The following is a 26,870-nucleotide window of genomic DNA, read 5'->3' on the forward strand; positions in this document are numbered from 1 at the left end:
AGCGGTGCTAATTCCATGATCTAAATCTTGGTCTCTGAACAGTAAAAGTTTATGTGCTGCTGGTAAGAATTTCAGCATGTAGAGTCTTACAGTACAGAGGCGAAGAGCAGTCATCTTTAGGAGAACACAACTACACTGTCCAGATGAGGTTTTGATAAATCAGATTTAATTGAATTCATAAACCAGTAGATCCATGTTGGCAAGGCTACATCCATCCAAGATGTTGAATCTCTGCCAAGTCCAAGGTCAGTGCTGTGTGTCTGACCCTGAGCTTTCACTTGATTGTTTAAAAGAAAGTCAGATTATTGTTACTGGAAATAATACAAAGTCTCACGTGATCATATTTCATTCATTTATTGATAGGAAATCAGACATGACATAGATGTAATTTAAGCATGTATATCATTGAAAGGAGTCTTTATAAGCAAGCTAGTTTTGTGAGAAATTTTGAAAACAATACAGAAGAACTAATAACTATCAATGTCAGCATTCACAGATGTTTCAGGATGTTTTTTCCTACAGCTTTTACCAGAAGTGGACAAGTAGAATCTCCCTGATTCTGATAAACACTGAAAAACCAAGACTTCTGCCTGTCAAAGAAGATATTGCAATATTCCTTCCTAAAAGCAGGTAAGAAACCCCTTTTTTTAAAAAGTCTTCTTTTTTTTCTATTTATCATACATTTCACACATCAACTACTGAAAAAGATACATTGTTTCTGTGTTTAAAACTACAAATGCAAAAATGATCCTGTTCTGTCACTTCTTGCTCATTGTTGCATGTCTATTCTGCCTTTTCACAACTTGCTCTTTTGCACCACTCTAATTCATTTGTGCGTTTTGCCCCCTAGCGACCATGGCTGTAGACTGTTACCAGTGGTGCTGTTGCTACAGTAACAATCTAATGCCACGGTCACCATGGAGACAGCAGGAGAAATATGATTGGCTGTGGTAACCGCTGACGTCCTCTGTGGTTTTATGATGTTGGTGATGCAGCCTTCAGTAGTGCTGGGCTCCAAAAGGAAACTTCATACAGTACAGCGGCAGCATCGTCCCACTCATCTTAACTCTCACTGTCACAAAGGTGGATTTTATCACACCGTGCAGAGGTTTGCCAGACATCAGTAGCCATGACTGTAGACTGTTACTGTACTTTGGAGGAGTTTTAGCAGTAAGCAGTCTAGAGCCAAGGTATTGATGCACTGACTGGTGGAACAGAGACTAGAATCACATCAGGCTGCAGTGAGGAAGAGTACAAGCATACAACATGCAGAGGGGAAGATGGGGGGGATGCAGAGTGAGACAGACACCATCATGCAGCCCTTTGTTCAACAATTAAATGCCATCTATAATTGCATTATATAAGCAAATCAAGGTGTGAAGTGCAAACGGAAAAAAACTGCTCTTTACCTAGAACATCCGTGTGACGTGCTACATTTGGCAAATCAGGTCATATACTATGACACAGCGCTGGCAGTAGCACCGCCACATGGCCTTTCCTGTGAGAGGCCTCGGGCTATGTATGGCCAGACTGGCAGTTACATATCCCACTTGTTGTGTTTGTAGTATTGATTTCTATGCCAATTATCTATGACTCAGCCACAAGACTGGAATGGACGGGAGCACAGTGTGAATTGGTGGCTTATGCAAGCTCAACTGACTAACTCCAAGACTGACGTCAGCAGTCAGGAAATTTGAGTACACTGCAGCACTCATCTGGTGAATTTATACAGGCTGTTTGAGGCTGTGTGAAGTCACTGTTGGTGGTGATTTTCACGTGAATAGGGGGGATTTAGGAAAGTGGGGAGGTGAATGAAGAAACAGGGAAAATGTAAAAAAAAAAAAAAAAAAAGTTATCAGAGGTTACCGCTGACTTGGACTTTTTTTATATGTTTGTCTATGTCTATATTATGTACTAGCAATGAGAGCAAACATCAAAGTGTAGCTCTAACCCTTATGGAAAAACAAATGTAATGGTTTTAACTGATTACTGGAAGGCCGACTTGCTCTGTGAGGAAGTATGTGGAGTGTGTCGCTGTCCATGGTCCTGAAGACCAACGGCAAACACTGCTGGCCGACTTTCTGCAGCTGCCTCAGCCGTAAATATCGCTAGAGATGCGCCTGTCTGTTTGTAATTGACGGGCACATGTTTGGTAAAGGTCAGAGAGTTTTTAAAAAATCTCTGCTGTTAAGCTACAAAAACTTACATACAGGATAGAGTAAGGGACTTCCAAGGCTATGCTGTGAAAAAACTCTAGAACACTTTATTACACGTATAGGCTGCTGTTCATTTGCTTGAGTACATTTCTTATGTTTCACTGAGCTGTTTGTACTTGTGTAACAGAAATCTGCAGCTTCGTGTGTGTTTAAATGCAGCAACATGTAGGTCAGATCAGCACCTTGGACAGCGACACGCAGCTCCAGGAGCCTGGTGGTTATTTCACCTCTTTTTTTTCTGTTTTGTTGAAAGATCTCCTAGAGTAATGTAGGTCATTTCCTAAGGCTCATATTGTTCCAAGCGGTTTAAAGCCAGCGTGGATACCCTGCGCAGCTGGACATTAAAGCTAAGAAAAAAAACAGCGGGGAGAGGTTATCGAACCGGAGCTCATTGTAATTCTGGTCATGGCCCCCTTCCAGGAGTTACCTTGGGGAGTTTTCATCAGACCCCCAGGTCTTCCCACCCCCTCATCTCCCCTCCTCGTATAGAGACACATCGCAATGCAGGTTGTGGACATATATAGGCGACTCGCACTGTGTCTTTAAAGCCCTCTGCCGGGTGATTGGAAGCCGTCTGCATGTGCGCAGGAATGACGCAAAATTGACTTCATCTCAAGAACGCGTCACGATGTCATTTCAACATGGAAAAAAAGGAAGGGGGGGGGGGAAAGCTGGGGAACTATGGAAAGAGGATCTCTGCCTGAATAATAGGTCACTTTATTTAAAGTAAGTCTCTTCATCGGGTGCGCGTAGGGTTTAACTGCGAGAGCGATGCGTACAAACGGATGATGTGGTGTTCCTTTTAATTTCATCTTTACCATGAGAGTACACGCTGTCCCATACCACCCCGACTGCATACACTGGCTGCTGTTCAGGTATTAATAAGTCCAAGAAGCAGCCGGTTAGGACGCGTCCCATATACACTGATGTCCTTTTTTTAAAAAAACAAAAAAAAAACAAAAAACTGAAATCCACCGCATGTCGTGATTCTCTTACAGTCTGCAGGGATGCAGCCTGGTTAACATGCAATCAGCGTAGCCTACACCCTACAAGACATTCTCCTCTTTTTTCACAGTTGTCACTGCCCATGTGCGCCAAAGTGACTCACACTGCAGTAACTTCCAGCCTCTGTAATCTACCGTAGATTCACGAAACGACACGCAGAGGAAAATTAGGTGAGACTAAAAGAGTGACCTTACACTGATTTAACGAGCTCATCACTGCTGAAATGTGTCTGTACACGTGGGGCATTGGAAATTTGATGAGGAAATAAAAACTCATGACATATTTAAAAAAAAAAAAAAAAAAGACAACTTACCTTTTTGGTCTTCTTGCTCCAGCTGAGATTTCTTTAGTTTATCAAACTGTGACCAAGGCACAGTTTTGACCGTTTCCACCGCGTAAAATTCTAACTTGACTGACGGTAAATGTGTTAAGATGTCATAAACATGCCCTAACTAACACCACTAACAGAACTGCTGCGTAATTCTCGGTTAAAAAGAAATGGCTCGAATTTAGATTGATTCTCCATCTCACATCTCGTTCTTGCGCCTCGGTATCTCATGAAATTCAGCGGGCTGTCCCGGTGATCTGCTCTTATAGACATCCCGTAGTACTAGTAATGGAGATGGGAGGGGACACTCATTCATTCAGAAGCATCACCTACATGGACGATGTACGTGGACTCTTACGTCATCGAGGAAATTTAGTCAACAGGAGGACGCTCAGGGTTCCGCGAGGAGGGGAGGAAGGAAGAAAGAGGGGGGAGAAAAAAAAGGGAAAGAAGGCATGACAAGGGGGTCAGGGGAACAATATTTGACTGTTTATTGGGTACAGTAATGCAACACCCCTCTTTCTCCTCAGTCCTGCTTTCTGTTTGTCAAGCGTGTTACAAAGCAGTGGATTAACTGCTCCCCCAGGAACTTGCTTAGGAGGTGTACAAGCATGTGTGCCAAAGTGAGGCAGGAGCAAAAGATCTCACAGGAGGAACCAAGAAAAGTTGACTAATTAGTCATCGAGGATCCCCCCAACCCCACCCACCCCCAATTTGTCTTCTTGGTTTGTGTGTATAAGCCTGTGTACATGTGTGAATGATCAGTGTTTGTTCTTTAACCCTGTTTTTTTTTTTTTTTTAATAAGTGCTCTCTTCTCCTCATTAGAGAATCATTAATCAAACAGGTCTTTGTCATCTATGGATCATCTCCAGGAGGCCCCATGAAGCAGTGGGACTCCACAACTGGGAGTGAATGGACGTCAAGCGGAGATGAACCAGCTTTGGTGAGATTTGTACTGTTGTATGTTGTATTCATATGACGCCAAGTCACTACACAAGTCATGTCAGGGCACTTCACACAGTAAGGTGGGAAGCATGCAAAATGACAGAGGTCTAAATATTGAAAACACTGTATGTAATGTAAGTATGGAAGATATATGAATATCCTAGATTTATAATTATTGTATATAATATATGCTGTATGGGTATATACAATATGATACTGTATTAACAGAATGGACAGTATAAACTGAGTGGTATGAACATGTGAAGTGTATAAATAGAATAAGCTGTAGGTAGTATAAGAGAGCCAGATAAACATCAATGTAAAGATGGATAAATGTAAATATAAAAATAGGGATAAATGACAGTATGAACAGTTAATATGAGATGTGAGATATATACAGGAGAATGCCACGGGAAATGCAGCCCTTGGAAAAGAAATAATGCTTTGTATTACCTCTGAATCTCTAAAAATCATATTCTTGAGAGGTTAATCACCTTAACAATCTTACTACAGAAAGCTTTGAAGGTTGTAAATGTTTGAATCACTATATAGAGAAAAGTTTAAAGTTAGCTGGAGGAGAGGATATCTGTAAAGAAAGAACAGGTATATATTTAAAAAGGTGCAGTATGGGAAGTCCAACAAATCCGAACAATTCCTTTTGAGCAGCTCTTTGGCGATGGTGAGAAGAAACTTGTGGCAGAACCAGGCTCAGTGAGGGTGGTCAACTGTCTCAACCAATCAGGGTGAGGGTAAATGAGGGTGTTAAAACAGGATAGCAGATTGAAAACCAACAAACAACGTATTGGCGAACAATAAACACTAGAGACGATGGTGAGGCCAGTAAATGTGAATCAGAAATGTGCAGCTCTGAAGAGATGACAAAACATGAAGTGGCATACAAATGTATGGAGATAGAAAGAGCAGTGAGTAGAGAAGAACTGCTCAGTGCGTCATTGTTTGAAGTCCCTCAAAAGCCAAGGCCTATAGCCACTAATAGCTGTTTAATGTCTCAAGATAGTGGAAGGTGACGTCTGTGTTTTGGATAATAATTTTTTTTTTCGTTTGTGGAGGCACGCCATCAAGTCGGATCCCCACAAATCAGTAACAAGTTTAACAGTTAATGCAGTAATAGAACAATATGACTTGCAAGAGATATTTTTCCCCTTTGACTTTAGTATTTTTCAGCAAACAGCAGCGCAATGAATCGAAATGAAAACTTTCTTGCACCCTCTGTATGTCACTCTATCACCTCCAACTTCCATCTTTTACTATCATGTCACTCTCACAACCTAAAACAAAATACCTCCTCTACTCTTTTCATGTTTTTTTCACTTTTACCCACATTTTTCTTCTTATCCTAAACTATATTAGAGAGAATGTCCATAGAGAAATTCAATTCTGAGGTTCAACAGGATCATTTACTGATTTAAATTGTTTATATCAAAGTCACAGCGGCATTATCATTAATAAATGAATGCTACCTTTACAGGATAAACGTGTTCTACTGCAGATGTGAGTAGGAGGTGAACCAGAGTGAATGACAGCGAGAAGGTAAGCGCCTATCATACTAAAACTGATGTTTAAATGAGAAAAAAGGGATGTAAACAGCATGTGATTAATTATATCCTTGAAGATCTGTTTCTACCTTTGCTATATCCTCTTTTTTTTCTTCTTCTTCCCTTCTCTCGCATGCATCTCTCCTTCTCATAGGTGGAATTCTTTCATTGGCTGCTGATGGCTGATATTACATGTGTGAGTGTACAAAAGAGAAAACTGCAGTTAACGGAAGAGGGAGGGAGCGACTGATGATTCACTAGTTTAGTGTAAGCAGGAAAGCGACAAGGGGGAGGTAAACATCTACAGATTAAAGAACAAGAGTTACACAGGATGGGCTGATGAACAAATGCCACAAAAGAGACGTGTAACACATGACGTGATGCGCTAGAAGCATGTGAGGGACAGGAAGTCTATAAGTTTATCATATAGCGCTCAAGACCCTCCAGATAATGATGCTGACAGTGTGTCCAGGGCAGTTGTTTGAGGTAAATGGATTCTTTTGTGTTCAGGATGTCGAGGGACTAAGCAAAATAATGCTTTACAGTATGATCAAAACCCAATTCAGCAACACAACAAACTGTAATACAGTTGAACCAATGTCTCACTGGCATAGACTCAAATTGAACGTTATGAGCTCCATAAACACGGTGCAGTATTTTGTGGTGTTCCTGTTATTGTATTGACTTTAATGTATTTACTACATGTGGTTGTATTTGTAGACTTTGTAGTGCTGTTTCCTTTTACCAATTCTGACCCTGCGCTGTGTTCTACCTAAAACTCACCTGTTCCTTTATAGCGAAAACACTGAATTCAATGACACTGACCACAAATGCTGTATTTAATGTGATCATCTCATGCCAGGATCCAGTTTTCCTAATCTGGTCAGTATCTGCACTAATACTTATGAAAGTACCAACAAAATCATCTATTTACAGTTTTTACTTTGGCATCAATATTTTACAGCATAACCAAAACATTAGGCTAAGCAGCTAACAAAAAAACAAAAAACTCACTTTCTCATTCAGTGAATTGGACTGAAGATCGCGCTAATTATTTAATGGTATTAATAATTCAATTTTTCAGGTTTTGTAAGCCATCCCTCCACCTGCACATCTCCCTCATTATAAACCCTAAAACCAACCTCTCTCAGAAGGTCCAGAGAGCCATATCTAGAGGAGAGACCCAAAGACGTGATGAGTTATACAAACTAATGAGCCGCACATTAATAAGTCATACAGAATCAAAGGTAGCTTTGGTCAGTACTCTTACTCACACAAATGCCAGAACCAGCCATCAGTGTTCTCACCAGGGTATCATGAATTAAGTATGAAAAAGTAATACGTCATTGGGAGAGAAATTCTCAGTGCACCTCATGTTCTTATGCTTATTTCACCCCCTCGATTCCCCCTCATTTTTTTTTTACCCTAAGGCTGTATTTTACAACTCTGCACTTCAGATTCTCTTTTCTTTTGTTGTACAGGAGTATCATCTTCAGCTCCCCCATCTCAACATAGCTGCTTTAACTTCTTCCCCAAGAATAAAAAATAAATAAATAAATAAATAAAAATCTGCTCTCCAATGCAGCAGTTGCAATTGTCACAGAGAGAAAAAGGCAAAGAGAGATACAGCGGGATGGGAGAGGAGAGGATGAGAGGAACAAGGATGCCACTTTGATGTCCAGGGAATGTCTGTGTTCCCACTATCTGATTGCTTGTGTCATTTTTTTATCCTGCAAGTGCAAATGATCCCCCCCCCACCTACACTGTTAATTCTGTCCTTCACACTCCTTCTCCATCCATTTCATCATCTTCTTCCCATCCGGTCAGTATCTCTTCGTTTCTCTGTGTGATGGTTACACGAGCATCACAAGCAGATGTAGGGGAAGAAGAGGGGAGAAAGACCCCTCAGGGCTTCAGCATTCACCTGCAGAGTGCTGCTCCTGCTCAACCTCCCCCATGGCACCAAACCTTCCCTCCCTCCCTCTTTCTCACACACATACTGCTAATCAGTATTCTGCTTTACTACTCTTCCTCTTCCTACTCGTTCCCCTCTCCATCTCTCTCTTTTTCTTCCTCTTTCCTTCGCACCCAGTCACTCACACGCTCTTCTTCTTCCCTCATCCCTGTCTCTCATTCTACCACAGCTGCATAGTTTTACATGCACTGAGGCACAACACTGACAATGATTCAGCCTGGTTTCCAATCTGTGGCTTGTTAGAACTGAGGGGCCTGGAGTCATGTCAACAGTGGTGCTACAGTGTGTAGTTAAAATTGGGAATTACCCTGTGCTCAGTGCAGGAATATAGGACAGTGCTGAAGGTTTTCTTCTCTCCATGCCTGCCATTTCACATACTCATTCCTCAGAATTATGCTATATATATTGTGATATGTATTTGTTCTCTCATGCATATTTATCTGTTCTCTCTCTCTTGGTTACAGCATCCTTTTCACTTAGATCGACATAAAACCCCTATCTTCACTCTAACATCACCACCGCTCATGAATCTTTCATCACACACACCACACACACCCCTCCACCTCCTCTTCCTCCACAGCTCTCCCTCTCCCCACCTCCACCCTCCTTGTTGTAAAGCCACTGTTAGTGGGAGAGAATTAATTAAACAGGATCACCCGAAGGTAGTTTGATTCCACCAGACGTGACTGTTCATCCACCGGTACAGGTGTGGTGCTCTATTAGAAGAGAAGGAAAAAAAATCACTGCCTTTGTAGCTAATCCGAATGCGCCATCCTTCTAGTTAGTGCATCATGAAGTTCAGCCTGATGCTCACTGATTTTCTTTGAAGTCAGATAAATCGTGGAAAGTTGACGCCGTCCTTCTTCCTTGTGCGCATGGATCCAGTGCATTCGTCACTGATCATTCTAAGGCAGAGCGCTGTTTGATCGAGGTATAGACCTGGAGTCTTCCAGTGACTCACTGAGGATAAATCAGATAAATTTGGACAAATTCGTCAGTCTGACTCAGCTGATCACGATTCTTCCAACCAAAGAGATCCAAGCTCAGTAGCTCACTTTGGCAAAAACAGTTGAGTACTAGTTACTTTCTTACTTTAATACCTGTAATCATATGTTAGTTTGTCATTTATGTAAATATGTTATGTTTTCTCTTCATACGATGTGTGAAGTAGTGGCAGAAAATATTGTAGATTACGAGGATAAGATGGAGTGACAGTAGCATCAGGGAGATACACCTGGCTTTGATGTGAGCCTGTTCTCTGTGGGGAATGAAATAACAGAAAGAGAGTGTGAGGATGAGCTCTGAATAAAATTATGAAACCCTGGCTGTGGTCGCTCAATAAAATGCAGCCATGAACATTTCCTAAATTCCAAACTCTTATTTTTCCTAAATTCCTGTCTTTCTTGTGAAAGTTTCTCACACTCCCTCTGTTCATCTACTGTACAGTGTAGCTCCATTTGAGATCTTGCATTGAATCTGCATATTTAGGGGACCCCTGCTGGCTGTGAACACCTACTGCAAGCTTGAGCTCATATGATATTGAACTGTTTTCGACATTCTGCCTCTCAGGAATACTTGAAAAATGTATCATCCACAGCACACAGTACACATACAGTGCGCTCATTTATGGTGATGGAACCGTGTCAGACAGTAAAACATCTGTTCTTTGGCTGCGGCTCGCTTTAGTCACATCGGGCACCGTGACACCTTAGCTATTCCACGCTGGCCTCCACACCCCAGCCTTTGCCTCCCTTATCCATCCTTCCCTGAGTTGTCCACACACACCGCACATGACTCATCCATATGACTCACCCCCCTACACCCCCTCCCCCACATGCACATGCTCACACATCTTTGTATTATCTCCCCTGGCTAACCTTGACAGAGGAACACAGAAAGGTGCTGGTATTGTAAGACGTAGCTGGATCTCTGCTGCTTCATGCCACCTCCATGTTTTACATAAGTGCCCCGTGGACCCGGCCCAAAAATATTAGCCTTTTTATAAATGTATCTGCAAACATCACTCTTTTAAAAATAGCTTATGCAGTCAAATATACTTTGTGACCAAGGGCTAACTCAGCACAATGTGAATCACTATATTAAACCAATATGTTTACATAGAAGAGTCTTTCTCTTCGCTATTGACGCATGACTTACTTCATCACCCTATATAAATAGAACTGTTCAGCCAAAACAATAAAACCACTTGTAGGCGAAGTGTTGAGTGTTTTTTTTTTCCCTCTACTGACACATGACTATGCTTCAACATCTTATAAATAAAATGCTAACTTACATACACACAAACCGATCAGCCACAAAATTAAAAGCACTTGGAGGTGCAGGTGAAGTGTTGACCACCTTCTACCAAACGTGACTAGACACACTTCCCTCACAGCAAATGTGCCCTGCAATATCACAAAAACTGTGCAGGAAAGACTCGAGGAACATGACAAAGAGCCAAAAGCATTGTCCTCCAGACTCTCCACATCCCAATCCAGCCCAAACCCAAATCCCAGACCTGCCAGAATAAACCCACAAGACTCAATGAGCCCCTTTCCGATGCTAGACAACACGCACACACACACACACACATATATGTTCCTAATTTCCAGAAACACAAATTATTCTGTCCTCAAAAATCTACCCTTTTTGTTGGATGACTCAGACCTTTAATCGCAGTACTTTTTTTCAAACCAGCAATCATTCTAACAGAGTAGAATAAGGTGCTATTAAGTGTCATTACCACGTGTCAGTTGTTCCAAATGGTTACTGTTTCGTTCCTTTAAGTGTGTTCTGTGTGGGCATCTGTATTCAATATTTAGTTTCTGCCACAAATAAAAAGCTGGTAGTTTTAAACTGCATGTATGAAAAAATGAAACATGCAGTTGCTTCAGACAGGATTCAGATTCCTTCACATTTCACACACACATCAGTGTGTTATAATTTTCATTTGCAGTGAATACAATTGATATTATTTTCCTGTCAATCTAGACTCAATAGCTCATAATGACACAGTGAAACATGTTTAGAGGGATTTTTGCAGTTTCATTAAAATGCAAAAACTGAAACCTCTCACGAATAGAAGTGTTCAGATCCTTTGCTGTGGAACTCCACAGATGCATCCTGTTTGCTTTAGCAATGCTTCAACTGACCAAAGTCAGCGTGCAGCAAAAGTCCTAAAATTCACAAAAACTGAGTCAAGAACTCTAAGAAACTCACCTCCATGATAAAACTGTGGTGAGGCAATGATCAGAGCAAAGCTAGAAAACCATTTTTAGTGATTTGAATGTTCCAAAGACCAAGGTGGCCTCAATAACTGTGAAATGGAAGAAGTTCAAAACCACCAGTAATTGTGGTGGAACCAGTCATCCAACCGAACTTCAAGCAGCTCCATGGTCAGGAAGGTGAGCAAGAACCCAGTAGTGGCTCTGCAGTCCTCTGCAGAGATGTAGAACCTACAAAATAGACCACTACCTCAGCAGCACTCCATCAATAAGATCATACAAAGAAGCCACTTTGAGTACAAAGCACATGGCAGCCTGCTTGGAGTTTGCCACACTGCATTTACTGGACTCTGAAGGCATGAGGAAGAAGATTTGGGCAGAACTCCAAGCTCACCAGGCGCTGTTCATCATCTGGATAACACCACTGTGGTGGTGTAGCATCACGCCATGGGGGTGATTCTCAGCAGCGTGGGCAGGGAGACTGGTCAGAATTGAAGAGAGAATGAATTAACCAAATACAAAGCAGTCCTTAAAGAAAATATGACTCAGAGTGCATTTGACCTAAGCCTGGAGCATCAGTTCACCTATCAGCGTGATAGTGAACCAAAGCATCCATCCAAAACAACCCTGAAGTGGCTTCAGGACAAGTTCATGAGTGTTCTTGAGTGGCTGTGCCAAAGCTGAGATGTAATCCTCATGTAACATCTGTAGACAGACCTGAAGATGCACAGATGCTTCTGCCAGGTAAATGGAATAACCTGCCCAAATGCAGTTTTTAAAAAATCCTGTAGAGACTCGTTGAAGAAGCTCAAAACTGTACCTGAATTAGAGGTTTCTACAAAGTATTAAATCTAGTATCTGAGTGCTTTTGTGAATTAAAGATTTCAGCTTTTGATTTTTACAGTTCTAAAAATTCTTAAAACACATTTTCACTTTGTCGTTAGGGGTTATTGCATGTAGATTGACATAGAAAATACCAGTTTTATTCTTTTTAAAATGAGTTTATAACTCCAAAAAATGAAGGTGTAAAGCGACTGTATGTCCTAATAATAAAATTTACTCAAACTCGTGATTTTTTTCTTTATTACATGTCAATGGACAAAGACAATGGAAATCTTTATTTCACATAATTTCTGATTATTTATTTATTTATTTTGGTTTATTTTATTTTTGTCCCTTCAAAAATTAGGCAACCAAACAGAAACTACTCTGATGTACTTGTATCTGCAATTTTTGGTAGCATGTTTTTTCAAAAGGCTATACTATATCCAATATGTTGTACTTATAATGACATTAAAACTGTCTTGATGCCATTTAATTATTATTCTCTGCCAGATGAAGTGAATAACACTGATTATCTTGTTACAATGGCACCTGTGAAAGGTTGGGATGCTTTAGGCAGGAGGTATTGAACAGTCAGTTGATAAGTTGGTTACAAGAAAACGGATCAGCATTTGGATCTGAGAGACTTTGACAAAGGCCAGATTGTGATGTCTAGAAGAATAGGTGAGAGCAGTTCCAAAACTTACACGGCTTTTTTTCCCAGTATGCAATGGTTAGAACCTACTAGAAGTGGTCCAAGGAAGGACAACCAGTGAATCAGCAGCAGGGTCATGGGTACTTAAGACTGACTGAGATGCTCATGGGACGCAAAGGCTAGAATTTCTAGTCTGATCCAACAGAAGAGCTGTGATGGAAAGCAGCTTAAGTGTATGAGGCTCCTTCACCAGAGTGCCCTCGCTGACCACTATCCACTGTTGAAAGCATGTACCTGAGTGTCAGAACTGGACCATGGAGCAATGCAAGAAAGTAGCCTGGTCTGATCAATCATGTTTTCTTTTATATCATATAGATGGCTGTGTGTCATTTACCTGGAGAAGAGATGGCAGCAGGATGCACTGTGGGAAGAGGTCAAGCCGGTGAAGGAAATGCGATGTCCTGGACAATGTTCTGTTGGAAAACACTGGGTCCTTGGCATTCAGGTGAACGCTACTTTGACACCACTAACCTAAACACTATCGCAGACTATTACGTTCCTTCATTGCAGTTGTGTTCACTGATACCAGTGATCTCTTTCAACAGGATAATGCTTCTTACTACCCTTCAAAAATTGTTCAGAAATGGTTTGAGGAGTAGAGTTCAAGGTGTTGACTTGATCTCCACATTCCTTAGATCTCAAACTGATTGAGCATCTGTTGGATGTGCTAGAAAAACAACCCATAGAGGTCCCACCTTGCAATTTACAGGACTTGAAGGACCTGTTGCTAACATCTTGGTGCTGAAACCGCAGGACACGCCTCATTAAAAGACATAATTTGAATGGTCAGAGCTGTTTTGGTAGCACAAGGAGGATTTTTTAGGTGGTTTTAATGTTTTGGCTGATAGGTGATCTAAGAGAAGTATGAGATCAGGTCACCAACAGATGTCAGTGTTGGTCTGACAAAATTTTACTGACATCTCCTGAACATTATGTATCTTTCAGTACATCTCTGTAAAACAAGTCTCCCAATGAGCACCCAGGAAACACATGCTTAGGCGATATAAGATTAGTTATTCATATTCTTTCTATTGAGAAGGCCATAATGATTTTGCAAAGCCTCCGTCTCTCTTCTCACGCATCTTGGAGATAAAGATTTAATAAATAGAGGCTATTGACTTCATGCGTTCGTCTGTTTTAAACAACCTCGTCTTTGCTAGTTCACATCTATTATTCAGTAATATTGTACATTTCACTATGAACAATGTACGGATACGTTTCTCAAAACCTCTGCACCATCTGCAGTCACTTTCACTTCTATCTATATTTAACACTTCACATTGCAGGTGCACACCAAGGTCCTATTTGGAAGCAACATACACTAATTCTTTATAGGAAATGTGAATTGCTTAAATTTGCTATCTTGATGAAAAGTTTGTTTCACTGGAATTTCCTGTAGTGACTGTGTGGGTTGAGATTGCAGCTCCTAGCTGCCATGGGAATAGCAGATATGGCTGTGATATGAAATGATTTAGTGCTACAATCTAAACCACTGCTGGTTGGCTGCAGCACGGGTCACCACACACTCTGGGTGTGTAATCTATCTCTGGTGAACCTCACACAGGATATGCCAACACACACTTTAAACCCGCTGAATGCCTTCCTTTCTCAAAATCTGTTTTATACTTTGCAATCTGAGTCACAGGGGAGGTTTGTGGTGATTTGTGTTTGTGATTTTCATAGCAATGTCAAGTATTTATCACTGTGTTGGAGTACCATGCTCGAGCAGAACATGGAAACCTTCCTGTTACTACAATATATGGCACTTGACTGTGTGACGGTCAAGGAAGGCCACTGGAATTCTGCATGTCCACCCTTCAGAGATTTGTAGACTAGTTTATGCTAGCAGGGAACATTATCTTGGACAGAGTCAGGGTACACAGGATTCTCACATGATGAACATTTTCTTAATACCAGGCCTGCTTCTCGACCAAAGAGCCCTGGAGCTCAAGGCTTAGAATTTAAACAGGGAAAGAAGGCCAAAGAATCAGGAGAAAGGCAAAGTAAACAGGAATCATCATTTATTTAGATATTTACTAAATGTGTGCTCAGTGTTAATCTCTGAGCACAAATTTCTCTCCTGAAAAAAACATTTGCAAAGTTTATTTTCTTCACACTTTTAATTGCCCTTTGTTCATGTCTGTGTTTCACTGCATTTCTCTCTGACTTTACTGGTGCACTTTGGCTGTGTTTGTTGGCATATTACTGCCACCAACTGCCGATCAGTGCAATAGCATGAAACCAACTGTGTGATTTGTCGCTACCACATGAATGGGCATCATTGTTAGTATGTATACTACAAGCGCTTTTAAAAAACACTTGAAGACTTTCCTTTTTCAGGAGACTTTTAACTTACCTACAGGACTCCTTTTTAAAATTGTAATTTTAAGTGTTTGTACTGTTTCTTTTTACTGTGTGTTTGTAGCACTTTGTGATTTCTTCAAATGACAAGTGCATTATACATAAAATGTATTATTTTTATTACAAGTGAAATGGCTAACGGTTTTGTCTGTATCATGCACACTGCTCCATAGCTATGCTAATGGTCATAAATTCCACAGGGGACCTTTGCCTTGTAAATTGTGGTGTCAGAAAGCAGTTGGAGAACTTTCAGGTTAAAAACAGGGTGGAAATGAGTCTGTAATAGGTAATCAGTTGTGGTTAATCTTAGGATTAGTCAAGATTAGAATTAAAATTAATTAATAGAGATGCCCCATACAGACAACTCATTGAAATAATTGTTTGCCAGCTGATTTACAGCGTGTCATATCTGCATGAGAAACTCTACCTTTTTTGGAATATCAAACACATATGCAGCTCTGAAATATATCACATGATCTCTACTGACTAATTTTCCACTTACTTTGGCCTTTGTCGTTTTACAATATGAAACATGTAAAACTTATGTAGTTCCTTACTTATAAAAATTTGGTTACATGATCAACCTTGAGAACAAAATTTTCCTTGACATCAGCAGTGACTCAGCCCAGGCTGTCATTACAGTCTGGGAAGCACGTAAAGTTACATGCAGGGGCTGAATCATGAGTTCTGCCACAAATAAGAATTAGAGAAAACCAGGAACAGCCTGCGTAATGTTGTACATTGAGAATTCGGGTTTATTATTGACCATGGGAACAGGAAGCTTGTTTTAAGAAAGTGTTGTGTATTCTAACCAAGTGGTAGACCCTGAACAAGTTTTAATTTGCTGAAAAAGTCATAAAATATGTCCGAAAGCCTTGAAAAAGCTGGTAAGTGAAAACTAACTTTAGAATATGTTATTATGTGTGGTAGATTGGCTAAATCCGGTGCTTCAAGGGCCTGATGATTTATCATTCCTCATTAATTAAACACAAGTACTGTATTTTCTTGTGTTTTCATATGGCAAGTTGGTGAGTCAACCTTTCTACCAGAGTCTGAAGTGTGCACGTAGTTTTTTATGTGAGTATACAGTATATGTGTGTATGTGTATGTGTTATCATGCTCAGTGCACACTGCCTGTGGTCTGGCTGCAGCAGCTGCGTGGCCAGAGTCACGTCCTTTAGTGCAATGCTTGTGGGAATGTGGGGAGTTTGGTTGAGACCAGCTCGTAAAACATTGCACCCTGGCACTGTCCTGCTTCCCCTGCAGACAGGGAAGCAGCGACCGATGGGGAAGCCACACAGGCAGCCAGTGTCAGGAGCTTCTCTCTACTGCTGCTGTTTTTTCAGTCCCACACATGCTGTAGCTCAGCTGACCCAGAGGTCAGGACCTTTAGCTTCTGGCTGCTGTGGTGTTCTGTGTCTGTGACCAGTTTCACTTCACCTGAACAGAGAACAATTAGATTTTAATGAAAGCTGCTTTTTCTCACGTCTACTAATTATAACTAGGTTGACTGTATGCTAGTGTGGACTTATTCTATTATTTACTTATGGATGTATTTCTTTTAATCTTCACCACCCACTGCAACAACAAAGTAGAATTTGGTGGTATTTTTTAAAAAATATATTGAAATATCTTTAGTTAAAGGAAACAATAACTGATCAGTACAATATTGAGGTCACTATCAGTGTACAAAGACAGATGAGCCATGAAGGCATACAGGGGCATCACATAGATGATTCAGTTTTCAGAAATAATGGCGAAACTTCAAAGGGAAAAGACTGAAGTTACTAATTTAACTGGAATCACAAGTTGCTATTCAAGGCAATGAATTTATACATTTTGCAAAAGTTTCGGCTTTGCTCAGACTGCCCTTTTGTTTTATCAATGCACATGCTTCAAGACTTTTAAAGCATTGCAAAAACAAATCTACAATATTCTAAATAAAAAAAATAAATAAAAAGATAGGGAAATTATGCATGTTATAGACGGTAGGGTTCAATTTAAGGGAACTGGACTCGACTGAAAGTAGGTTTAAGATCATATTTGACCTTTTGTTCCAGAAGAGGTAGCAGAAGTGACTTTGTGGTTTGCTGCTGGGTTGCACTGCGCAAGTGAGGGTGGAAGTACCTCTGCCCTGTCAATGCACTCTCTGTGGGTCCTGCTCCCACACTTTCACACACTCATACAGGCGCGCGCACACACACACCCACACACACACACACACGCATACACACACACACACACACACACACACACACACACACACACACGCACCTACACACATACACACACACACACACACACACACACACACACACACACACACACACACACACACACACACACACACACAGTGCATAGGCCAAGCAATAATTAAAAGCAAAAGTAAATCAGTGGTTGTTGGATGTTTTATGCATCATTACAGTCCATGGAATACTGCACCACAAGTGTAGATCATTGCTGACAGCTCTCATTTTCTATGAAGTGAAGAAGCTATATCGAGACCTCACTGTACCCATCCATATATTCATAGTTAAACCCATTGAAACAAGCCTAAGTAAGTGTGTATGTTCACATTTGCATGCATGCTTCTAATGCATATTAATTGAATATGTTTGATTCTTTGCACATTTTTTTTGTTTTACGTGAGTACAACAGTGACACCACATGTTCGGATTGTTTGCATGTCTGCGTGTGAATGGTTGTGTAGCATTTGTGAATGTGTCAGGGGAGAAACCTAAGCCACCGCTGGCTCCACAGGGCTTCACCAATTCCCAGAGGTCCCAAACCCAGGCAGCTCCAGCGCTGTCCTGGCCTCAGTCGCAGTCTCCATCTCTGTGCTTCTGCCATGCCCTCAAACCCTTGGAAGGCCTTCTTCCTGCCATAAATGTCACAATCCTCTCTCACAAGATAAATGAAGCTGCAGCCATGAGCCAAATGAGATAATCTAAAATCAGCAGCATCTTCTTGCACCTTCTATCGCTCTGCAGCTCGCTTTTTTTTTCTTTTCTTTTTTCCACAGGATGTAGTCGGAGCTTTTGAATCTGTGCAAACGTGTCTATTTTAGACATGTTTTATGCCTCCTTCTCTGTGTTTGTGTTTTGTAAATGAGAAAAGCTTTGACAGTAGTAATGAGATAGATGCATGTGGGGCAAATAAATTAAACCAATCAATCATAAAAATTAAATCAGCCATTAACACTGACAAAAAAAATTTATTTTCTGTGCTTAAAGCTAATTCATTTGTCAGAAAAGATGTTTCCATCAAATTTCCCAAAAATAAAGAAGCTACAGATCATGTGGTAAAGACTGTGTACATTTTTTCGAATTATTGTTTGACACAGGAATGTGCTATGTACAGTTTCTCAGTTCCTTGTTTCCAGGGGGAAAAATTTAGATCATATAACATAACAAAAAACCATGATATGCATCTATATTCACTTTACTGCAGTGGTGTCATGAGATTAATTGCACTGTGTTTTATAACGTAAATGTTGATTTTAGCAAACTGTTTAATACATCATCCATGAACCAAAAATGTAAATTACACTCTGCCTAAAAGATGGCCTCCTCTTTCTTTTCTTCACCGGCATGTACATGAACACACAGCGCAAGACACTCGTGTTCATGTACATGCCGGTGCATTTGTGTCCAACAGTTTGTGTTCAACTCAAGTGTTGAATTGAAATACATGTTTCTCTCCTAGGGAGTTTTATTTGCATTTTGTATATTTTGGTTTTGGTTTTACTTTTGTGTCAGGAAAGAGCTAATTCTAATGTCCATCTAATATAAGGTGTATATAATTAGAATGAAAGAAGTTAAAGTCTCAAGTCTTACCCTCTTGCTCACTTCCCACCAGTGAGAAAAGTTTAACCTATTTTGTAATAATTAAAATCAGAATTTTGCCACATTTGTCACTTTTTTATCAGTTTTAAAACACAAGTCTGCTTATATGTTTGTGACAATATAATTAGGTTGCAAAATAACTAGTATCACTTTAATATGTGCATGTTTTATTTTCACGAGTAAGACATCACTTTTTTAAACATTGAAAAGCTGCAGGAGAGTCAACCACGACAAAAAAGTGTCTAATTTTCTATGTAGAAATATTACACAAAGGTACATAATGTGACTTCAGAATCATTAAACAAGCAACTTTGCTCTCTCTGGCTGTCTCTGTGTAAAAGGAAGCAGTACAGCTTTTTGCCATCTCTATCTGATTCTGTATGTTCGCTTATCTTCAGTAGCATTTGGTGACCTGTTTCTGCCTCTCTGCGGTTTTGCTTTTTTATTCTGAACTGCGCTCACTTTTTGTGGCAGCGGGCCACACAAACGTGCACACACAGACACAGCGCCTGTACCCATGACCTAGACTTTCATTACTATTCCAATAAAAATACACATTGCACTAAAGAGTCATTCAACATCAATGAAACACATACGCTTCAGCCAAGGTGCATACTTCTCATTCACTCTTCTCACAGTTCCAGAAAACAGTGATTGAATCTTGAATGGATGTGATTATGATCTACTGTCAGATTCTGGGGCCAGATCAGACAGATGAAGGTGTGTGTATGCCAAGCCAGCTGTTGTTGGCCATGAAAGGGTCTTGGCTAACTGGCTAGCCTTTTCAAACAGACCTTATCTTCCCACAGCGTTGGCTTGTAACAATGTAAAAAGCTTCTACCTGTACACATGGACAGCTGGACTTGATAAAAAAAAAAAAAAAAAAAAAAAAAGAGAAACCCAGAGCTGTAAGTAGTGAATTGATTAAAATTGCACAATTATTTAAAGGACTGCAAAAATATGTGACCACACATGTTTGTTACAAGCTACAAGGTTGTAACAAACATGTTTTGGTAGGTTTAGTTTGTGTTTGGAGTAGAAATCAAGCTCTGACATTGTCTATTTCCAGAGCAGTGATGGTCATAAGTGGCCTACGTGGGACTGGAACACAGATGTACAATTCTAGACACGTACCACTTGTCACCGAGTGGGAGAAGTCAAACAGAGTGAAAGCCACATTAAAAGAAGTGACGACGTTCAAAACGTCTGAGGTTGACTTCCTCAATTGTACTATTAGAAAAAAAATCCAGTGAGACTTTTATGTGCCAGTTCAAAAAGATTGAACATAATATATTTTCAAGGTATCCTGTGTAAGCGATGAAACAAGGCACACAATAAAAGAAATAAATCAACAACAAAAAGCAAAAGGATACAGATTATTTTTCATGTGTCGCACAAGCACATGTTTACTTCACACTTGTACATGACAGAAAATATGTCCTTGGTGCACTTTGGGGGATCAGCATGAGTTGTCTCACAGGAAGCTGATGATCACCATCATGACTCACTACAGCAGAAAGAGGGAGCGGTAAAGAGAGGCTGAGCAAGCGATGGGTATCAGTAGGCAGGGAGAAGAGATAGCAGCACCTTGGCAGCTGTTGCCAGGGTTACCGCCTCTCGTCAGCACTGGCAAGCACACACAGGAGCGTTGCTCGTACAAAGGCAAGGCCAGCACGCTTCTTAAAATGTGTGAGGTGGACACTGGAGAACCCTTGAAACATTGTTCATAAACTGTTTTTGTTGTGCTGCATTAGTATCTGTTTTGTACACGTTTGTGGGTGGGTGAAGACAGGTGGAGGCGGGTGGGTGTGAGGGCTGACGCTGTATTCTGCACATTTTGTCTGCCTGTCTTTTGTACTTATAGTCTTTTGAAGCTGAGTTTTACACCTCTGTAATGTGGACATTAAGGCAAAATGAGGTTTAACATTACATAACATTAGACTTGAGTGATGGTGTTGGGTCTGTGGTGAACGGAGTCGAGGTTATTGTTGGAAATAAGGAAATGAATGCTGTCCATGAAAGTCCAAGTCTAGCTGTGCTTCCAAGGGCAGCGCTGGAGGGAACAGAATGGAAATATTCTATATTTTTGATGAAAAGATGCAAAATCAACAATGATTGCTCTAATTTAGCCTGTTAACAAGTTTTGTGCGTAAAGCCAAAGCAAAGATTTGGGGCCTCGGCAGTACTGGAAGGACCCGAGTGCTACTGAGAAAGTCAGAAAGTACAGATCGATCAACTGCAGCATTGATCGTTTTGATGTTTTCCACGGAATCTGTTAAAGATGAGAAAACTCCAGCTTCATCCTTTAACCCATGTTAACCAGAGTGGCCTTTAGAAGTGAATAATGCACCCACTCAGTGCAGTTTAAACACATTATTTTCTGTGTGTGTGTGCCCACACATGCTGCAAGTGCATCTCCTACTTCGAAGGGCAGCGCTTAGCCTAACAGAGGGATTACCAGCTGACTGTGGGATAAACACCTCGCCACTTGCACTAACACTAAAGTGCCAGACCTGCTCAAGGACATCTGTATACTCACCCACAAGTGACTGTGTATAATCTATAGAAACACTCTTATGGTGTGTTGATACTGAAGGTGATTTATGGGCAGCTCAACAGAGACTACTGTATAAACTATTGTTTTAATCCTGCCTGCTCTGGGTCAGCGCCTTGTTAATGTCTGTCTATATGACTCTGCATATTAAAGACAGCCATTAGCTTTTGACTAATGACTGGTTCTCTGTGCCCGAGGCTACCTTTAAACAGCCTCCTGTCTTCTGAGGCAGCTTCGGCTCAGCTGTGTCAGACACATAAAGGTGCAGTATTTAGCACCATGGGCTGCCCCGCTTGTTGTTGAGTCAACTGAGAGATTTCCCTGTTAATGGGTGGGTATTTTTTAAAGTTTTTCCACTTCCACTGAAGGATGTTTCTGTGTTGCATTAAGCACTGCGCTTTTGGAAAGGCAGGAATTACAGGGTAACCTTGCCACAACTACAAGAATATTCCATTTGAGTTTTCTTTAAAAACTGTATTTTTCAGCTCAGCTTATCCATTTCAGGAAAACTTTATTTGACAGATTTTGAAGTATTCGCCCTGCATTGTAGTTGTATTACTTGCCAATGCTTGCAAAAGAGAACCAGTAAAATAGTATGATATTAGATACCATTTTACACACACAACAAAACGGCAATAAATCTGCTAAAACTGAGTCTTTAAGTGCAAAATATCTTTCTGAACCACTTACTAATCAGCTTGGCAAATACTGACTCGATAATGTTACATTTCTTTGGTGAAAGTGTCAAAGTCAGATATGTATGATGTGTCTTTTCTCTCCACAGAGGCCAAAAAGGTAACAATCAAATTTAAACCAAGCACTTAGCTTTACTCTGTGTTTAAAAATGACTATCATAACATTGTTAAACATGAGTTTGTCATGATTGGAACCCCTCTTCATCTTAAAGAAGATAGTGTAGGCCAGCTGCCTTGTTAAGTGGCTGGTTTTCTGAGAGACTTTTCTATCAGATGAGCCCTTTCTGTGTTTGCTACTCCTGTTAACAGCTTCTTTACTTATGCGAACAGGCCGTCTTGTCTTACATGTATGCTCAAATGAAGAGTTTAAGTTCATATGTGCAGTTAGAAACGGCATCAGCAGAGGGCAGACTCTTCCTTTGACAGAGTAAACCAGTGCCTCCGGTTGTGTTTGCTGCACTGGCTGCTTTGCTGCATAAACACTGTGATACTGATTGACACATTGACTCTTTGACATTCAGTGTCACCTTCATTTAAACCCGCTCTGTCTTTAAGCTCACTTTCGCTCTCTGTCTGTCTTCTTGGGTTTATCTCAGCCTGTCTGACTGCCGGCCTCCTTTTTTTCCTTTTTCTTCTTCTTCTGTATCTCTTCCTCTTCTTCTTCTTCTTCTTCTTCTCTGTCTCTGAGTTATTGCATGTGTGTGTGTTGTCTGGTCTCTGTGACAGTGTCTGGGAGTTAACCAATCGCGAGATGAGAACAGGGTCCAGAGAGGGCTCAGAGGCCATGAGAAAGACTCGGCCACCCCTCCAACACCCGCAACCTCTCCCCCCAAAACCAGCGCTGCTCTCACCCCTGCCGACGCTCTGACACACACACACTTAGTCTGTCACATGCGCTCAACACAAACAGCAGTGCACACATGCTTATATGCATCAGACTAGTGCAAAATCTCAAGAAAAGAAAGGCCAGTTGCTTGCAGACATGATAAAGTCACAGATAAGCACTGCGGGTTGATTAGGAAACAGTCTGATACTGTGACCATGCAAATGAGACACAGCGCATCTCCTGCTCATTTCCCAGGGTCAAGTTCCCCATCTCAGTTTAGCTATGTATCGTCACCACAAACACATTTTCTCATGTGCTTATTTACCCTGTAGCTATGTGGGCAAGTCGTAGCACTCTCATCAGCATTGCTTCCCAAACTGATTCTGACAGATTTGTTCTCTCCTGCTGTATAATGAGCAACATGCACACACTGGCACTATTGCACATTCCTGTGTTGGTCTTCATGTGTGTGTTTTTAGTGCGGATGTGTGCCTCTTAGGCCTCTCTGCATGTGCCTCCTTCAATGACCTGTAGGCCTTCCCACTCTTTTTTATTAACAGTTATTTTACTCATTGATGCTCCACAGACACTGTAGATTAACACATGTAATAGTAAATGCAAAATAGAAGACATCTGTGCTCCATATTTGGTGCATGTCATGTTATTTTATTACCTTGCATAACCTTTAACTGTATTATTGCATTACATGAAGTAAAAATCTTGCTAAGTTTTTGTACTCGTGTGTGTTGTGCCCTGACCTGTTCATGAACCTTAACCTCAGTGTGCTGGTGTTTCAAGAGAGCTGCCACACCAGGCAGAAGTGAAACTTGTGGGTGTGTGGCTTTGTGTCAACCTGCTCTGTGTGTGTGTGTGTGTGTGTGTGTGTGTGTGCGTGCGTGTGTTTCTAAACATGTGCCTATACGTGTGTATGTGTGTCTTTTCATACCCACATCTGTGCAGACAGCATTCTGCTGCTGCACCTCTGACGCCTGCCTCTCTCTTCTTGTTCTCCAAATCTCTCTCATTTTCTGACTTTGTGGCGGGCATGCTCACTTTGCTGTGGTCACATATACGCACACTTTTGCTGTCGCACTGGGGCCAAGAGTCATATGCACACGCTTTTGTATACACACGGGCAGATCGGCACGTACGCAACCTGATTTGTGCACGTATCATCCTTTGCCCCTTTTTCAGAGCAGCCACCTTGTGCATGGGAAGGCACATGTGTTCGATTTCACATACTCGCAGATATATTTACTGTTAGGGGATGTGATTATGAAAGCACCTGTAAGCCTAACATTCAGGATGATTTGTCTTTTGTGATAACAGTTGTCATGTGTCTTTGTGGTTTGCAGGGAGAAACATGAGCTGTCCATTGGTCTGTAAGAGTGTGAGAGTTAAAACAGTGGGAAACAGAGAATGTTGAGTGCAACTGTTTGGGAGTTTTTTTCACACGTTATGTAGAACGAAAGAGAAAATATCCTCATTATGAGACTGTAACGCGAAGGAAATGTAAAATTCAACATGACGGTTGGCTAGAAGCCTAAATAAGCATCAACCAGTTAATATAATGATACATACACATGCTTTAAGGCAACTTGTGTGAACATGCAGTATGCAGGTATCTCTTACTCCAGAGATGCATGTTTCTGAGCTAGACCTAAAGACCTGCCCATTTTTCATTGTTTGCTGTCTGTCGATGCTCATTTATTCACTTTCCGCTCTCCTCTCACCTCAACCGCTGGAGGAAAACAGCCGCCCACCCTGAGTCTAGTTCTGGTGGAGGTTTCTTCACATTGAAACCCAGTTTTTCCTCCCTGGTGTCACTAAATGGGAAATGGCTTTCTCTCTATAACACTATTAGGTGTTGATTTGTGATAAGATTTGGCGCTATATCAATAAAATTGAACTGCACTGAAATATTCACCCAAAGGATACATTTATCTTAAAAAGACAACTGGTTAGTTATGACACGATATCAACACAGATGTTGATGTTAGTTTCTAAGAGTTCAAGCAAGCAAAGTGCTCTCTCATCAGTTTTGCTTTTTGAAATAAATTTGTGTCGTTTGTTTTCTGTGGTTTAACATAATGATAGTAAAAAAATAATAAGAATTTATTTCTCTGGCACCTTTCAAAACTGGAGTTACAATGAAAGCTTGAAAGTGACAATAAAACATTAAAAGAAGACAATAACACATTAGTAAGAACAGTGAAATCTTAAAAAGAGGAATAACAGAATATCAGAAAAGGGATAAAATACACAAATGGTTATTTGTACAGGTGGGATTTCTCTGTAGTTAGTTTTGGTTGATTAGAATTGTGGGATCTTTCTGAATGAATAAATTGAACCTTGAACCTGAAAACACAAAAAAGAAAGTGTGCAAACAGAAACAGAAACATCACAACTACTTAAATTTTACACCATTTGTCATATCCCACATCAGACTTCAGGGTCCAAGTCCATACTGAAAGAATGTCACACTATATGAGCCTTTAAAAGATTGAAAAAAGCTAATTAGATGTCTCTGTCTCTCTTGTTAATCATCTTCATTGTGCTCTCTCTAGAGATGGACAATGCGTTTCAACAACACCATAATGCGTTACACATAATAGTCTTCATGTTTAACAATGTGAGAGCATCTAAAATGCTTTTACACTTTAAATGGATCAACAGTACAATCCAAAGCAGCAGCATTCTCCTCAGTGTAAGTATCCAATGCAGTATTTTCCACTGTGCAGTATTCGGTCATAATGCAGATATAAAGATATCAAAATTGGACAGAAAGAGAAATACTCAAGGGCTGGAAGTGTGTAGCCAGCCTTTGACTTCTCAGCAAAGCACAGCTGAGAGTGATTCAGCCATTGATGGAGTTTCCAGCGAAGGTCCTCTCAGTTTTCTGCTGCCCTGCCAATAACCACCAACCTCTTTCTCTTTCCTGGCTTTAGCCCTCACCCAAGGGCAACCAGAATTAGGCCCAGGGGGTCCCGGGGGGGTCAGAGGGATCAACAGGAACTGATGTGTGGGTGGCAGTGCCAAGGGATAGACAAAGGAATGAAGAGGAAGAAGAAGAGGGAGGTGGGAGGGCACTCAGGAGGCCTGCAGAGAGGGAGGATTTACCAGCAAATCGAGTGAAACATTGTGTGATTCAGGCCCCAGTCGAGAGGGGGAAGAGGGGGGAATTGGGCAAGAGGGCAAAGGGATGGAGAGGAGGGAGGGAGGGAGGAGGAAGCATGAGTGGAGGGAGTGTTGGTGGACAGTAAAGAGAGTAGAGGAGAGGTGGAGAGACTCAGAGAAGGGAGGGCTGACAGATGCCACAGTCCAGGCCCACAGCACAGGAAGTCATTCATATTGTGAAGCGCTTGTTGCCGGCTCCTACTGTCCACTCCAGAGTGAGAGTTACCCAACTTTGGAAGATCCTGTAGCAAAACAGCTCCCACTCAACGCATTAGACCAGTCACTGACACCTGAATATGACAACGTATACTCCTCTATACACACTGATAAAGTCATATTGTCATTTTTCGTAAGTAGATCATGTGCAGGTAGGGCCTCCTCTAGAGTTCTCATTCTATTGTCTTTACGTTGGGTTTTCTGTAAAGTTCAACCAGAACTGGATTCAAAACAAAACTAATTTTAAGAAATTACGTATATTTTTTGATAAGGAGCAAGACATTTTTGAAGCTAGAAAAATAAACTAGGTAGTTCACTAAGGTGTTCAGTTTATAAATTTCCTTAAACAGAGTATCTTTAGCATTTATGTGGTGTAACTGTACACAAGTATGCACACTGCTGTCCAAAT

The 26,870-nt window shown here is 40.9% G+C and overlaps 1 long non-coding RNA gene across 2 annotated transcripts; it reads left to right on the top strand.

Annotated features, from left to right (window-relative positions):
• Window positions 1-256: 256 nt before the first annotated feature.
• LOC118470412 (uncharacterized) lies at window positions 257-26,235 on the top strand. Of its 2 annotated transcripts, XR_008602355.1 has the most exons (4): window positions 257-4,493; window positions 5,985-6,046; window positions 6,206-6,247; window positions 13,103-26,235. It is a non-coding gene; the product is annotated as an uncharacterized LOC118470412 (long non-coding RNA). The 2 variants fall into 2 exon arrangements; XR_008602354.1 differs by lacking the exon at window positions 6,206-6,247.
• The last annotated feature ends 635 nt before the right edge of the window (window positions 26,236-26,870 follow it).

The sequence above is a fragment of the Amphiprion ocellaris genome, chromosome 7 (assembly GCF_022539595.1).
Source record: "Amphiprion ocellaris isolate individual 3 ecotype Okinawa chromosome 7, ASM2253959v1, whole genome shotgun sequence".
In the NCBI taxonomy this organism is placed as follows: domain Eukaryota; kingdom Metazoa; phylum Chordata; class Actinopteri; family Pomacentridae; genus Amphiprion; species Amphiprion ocellaris.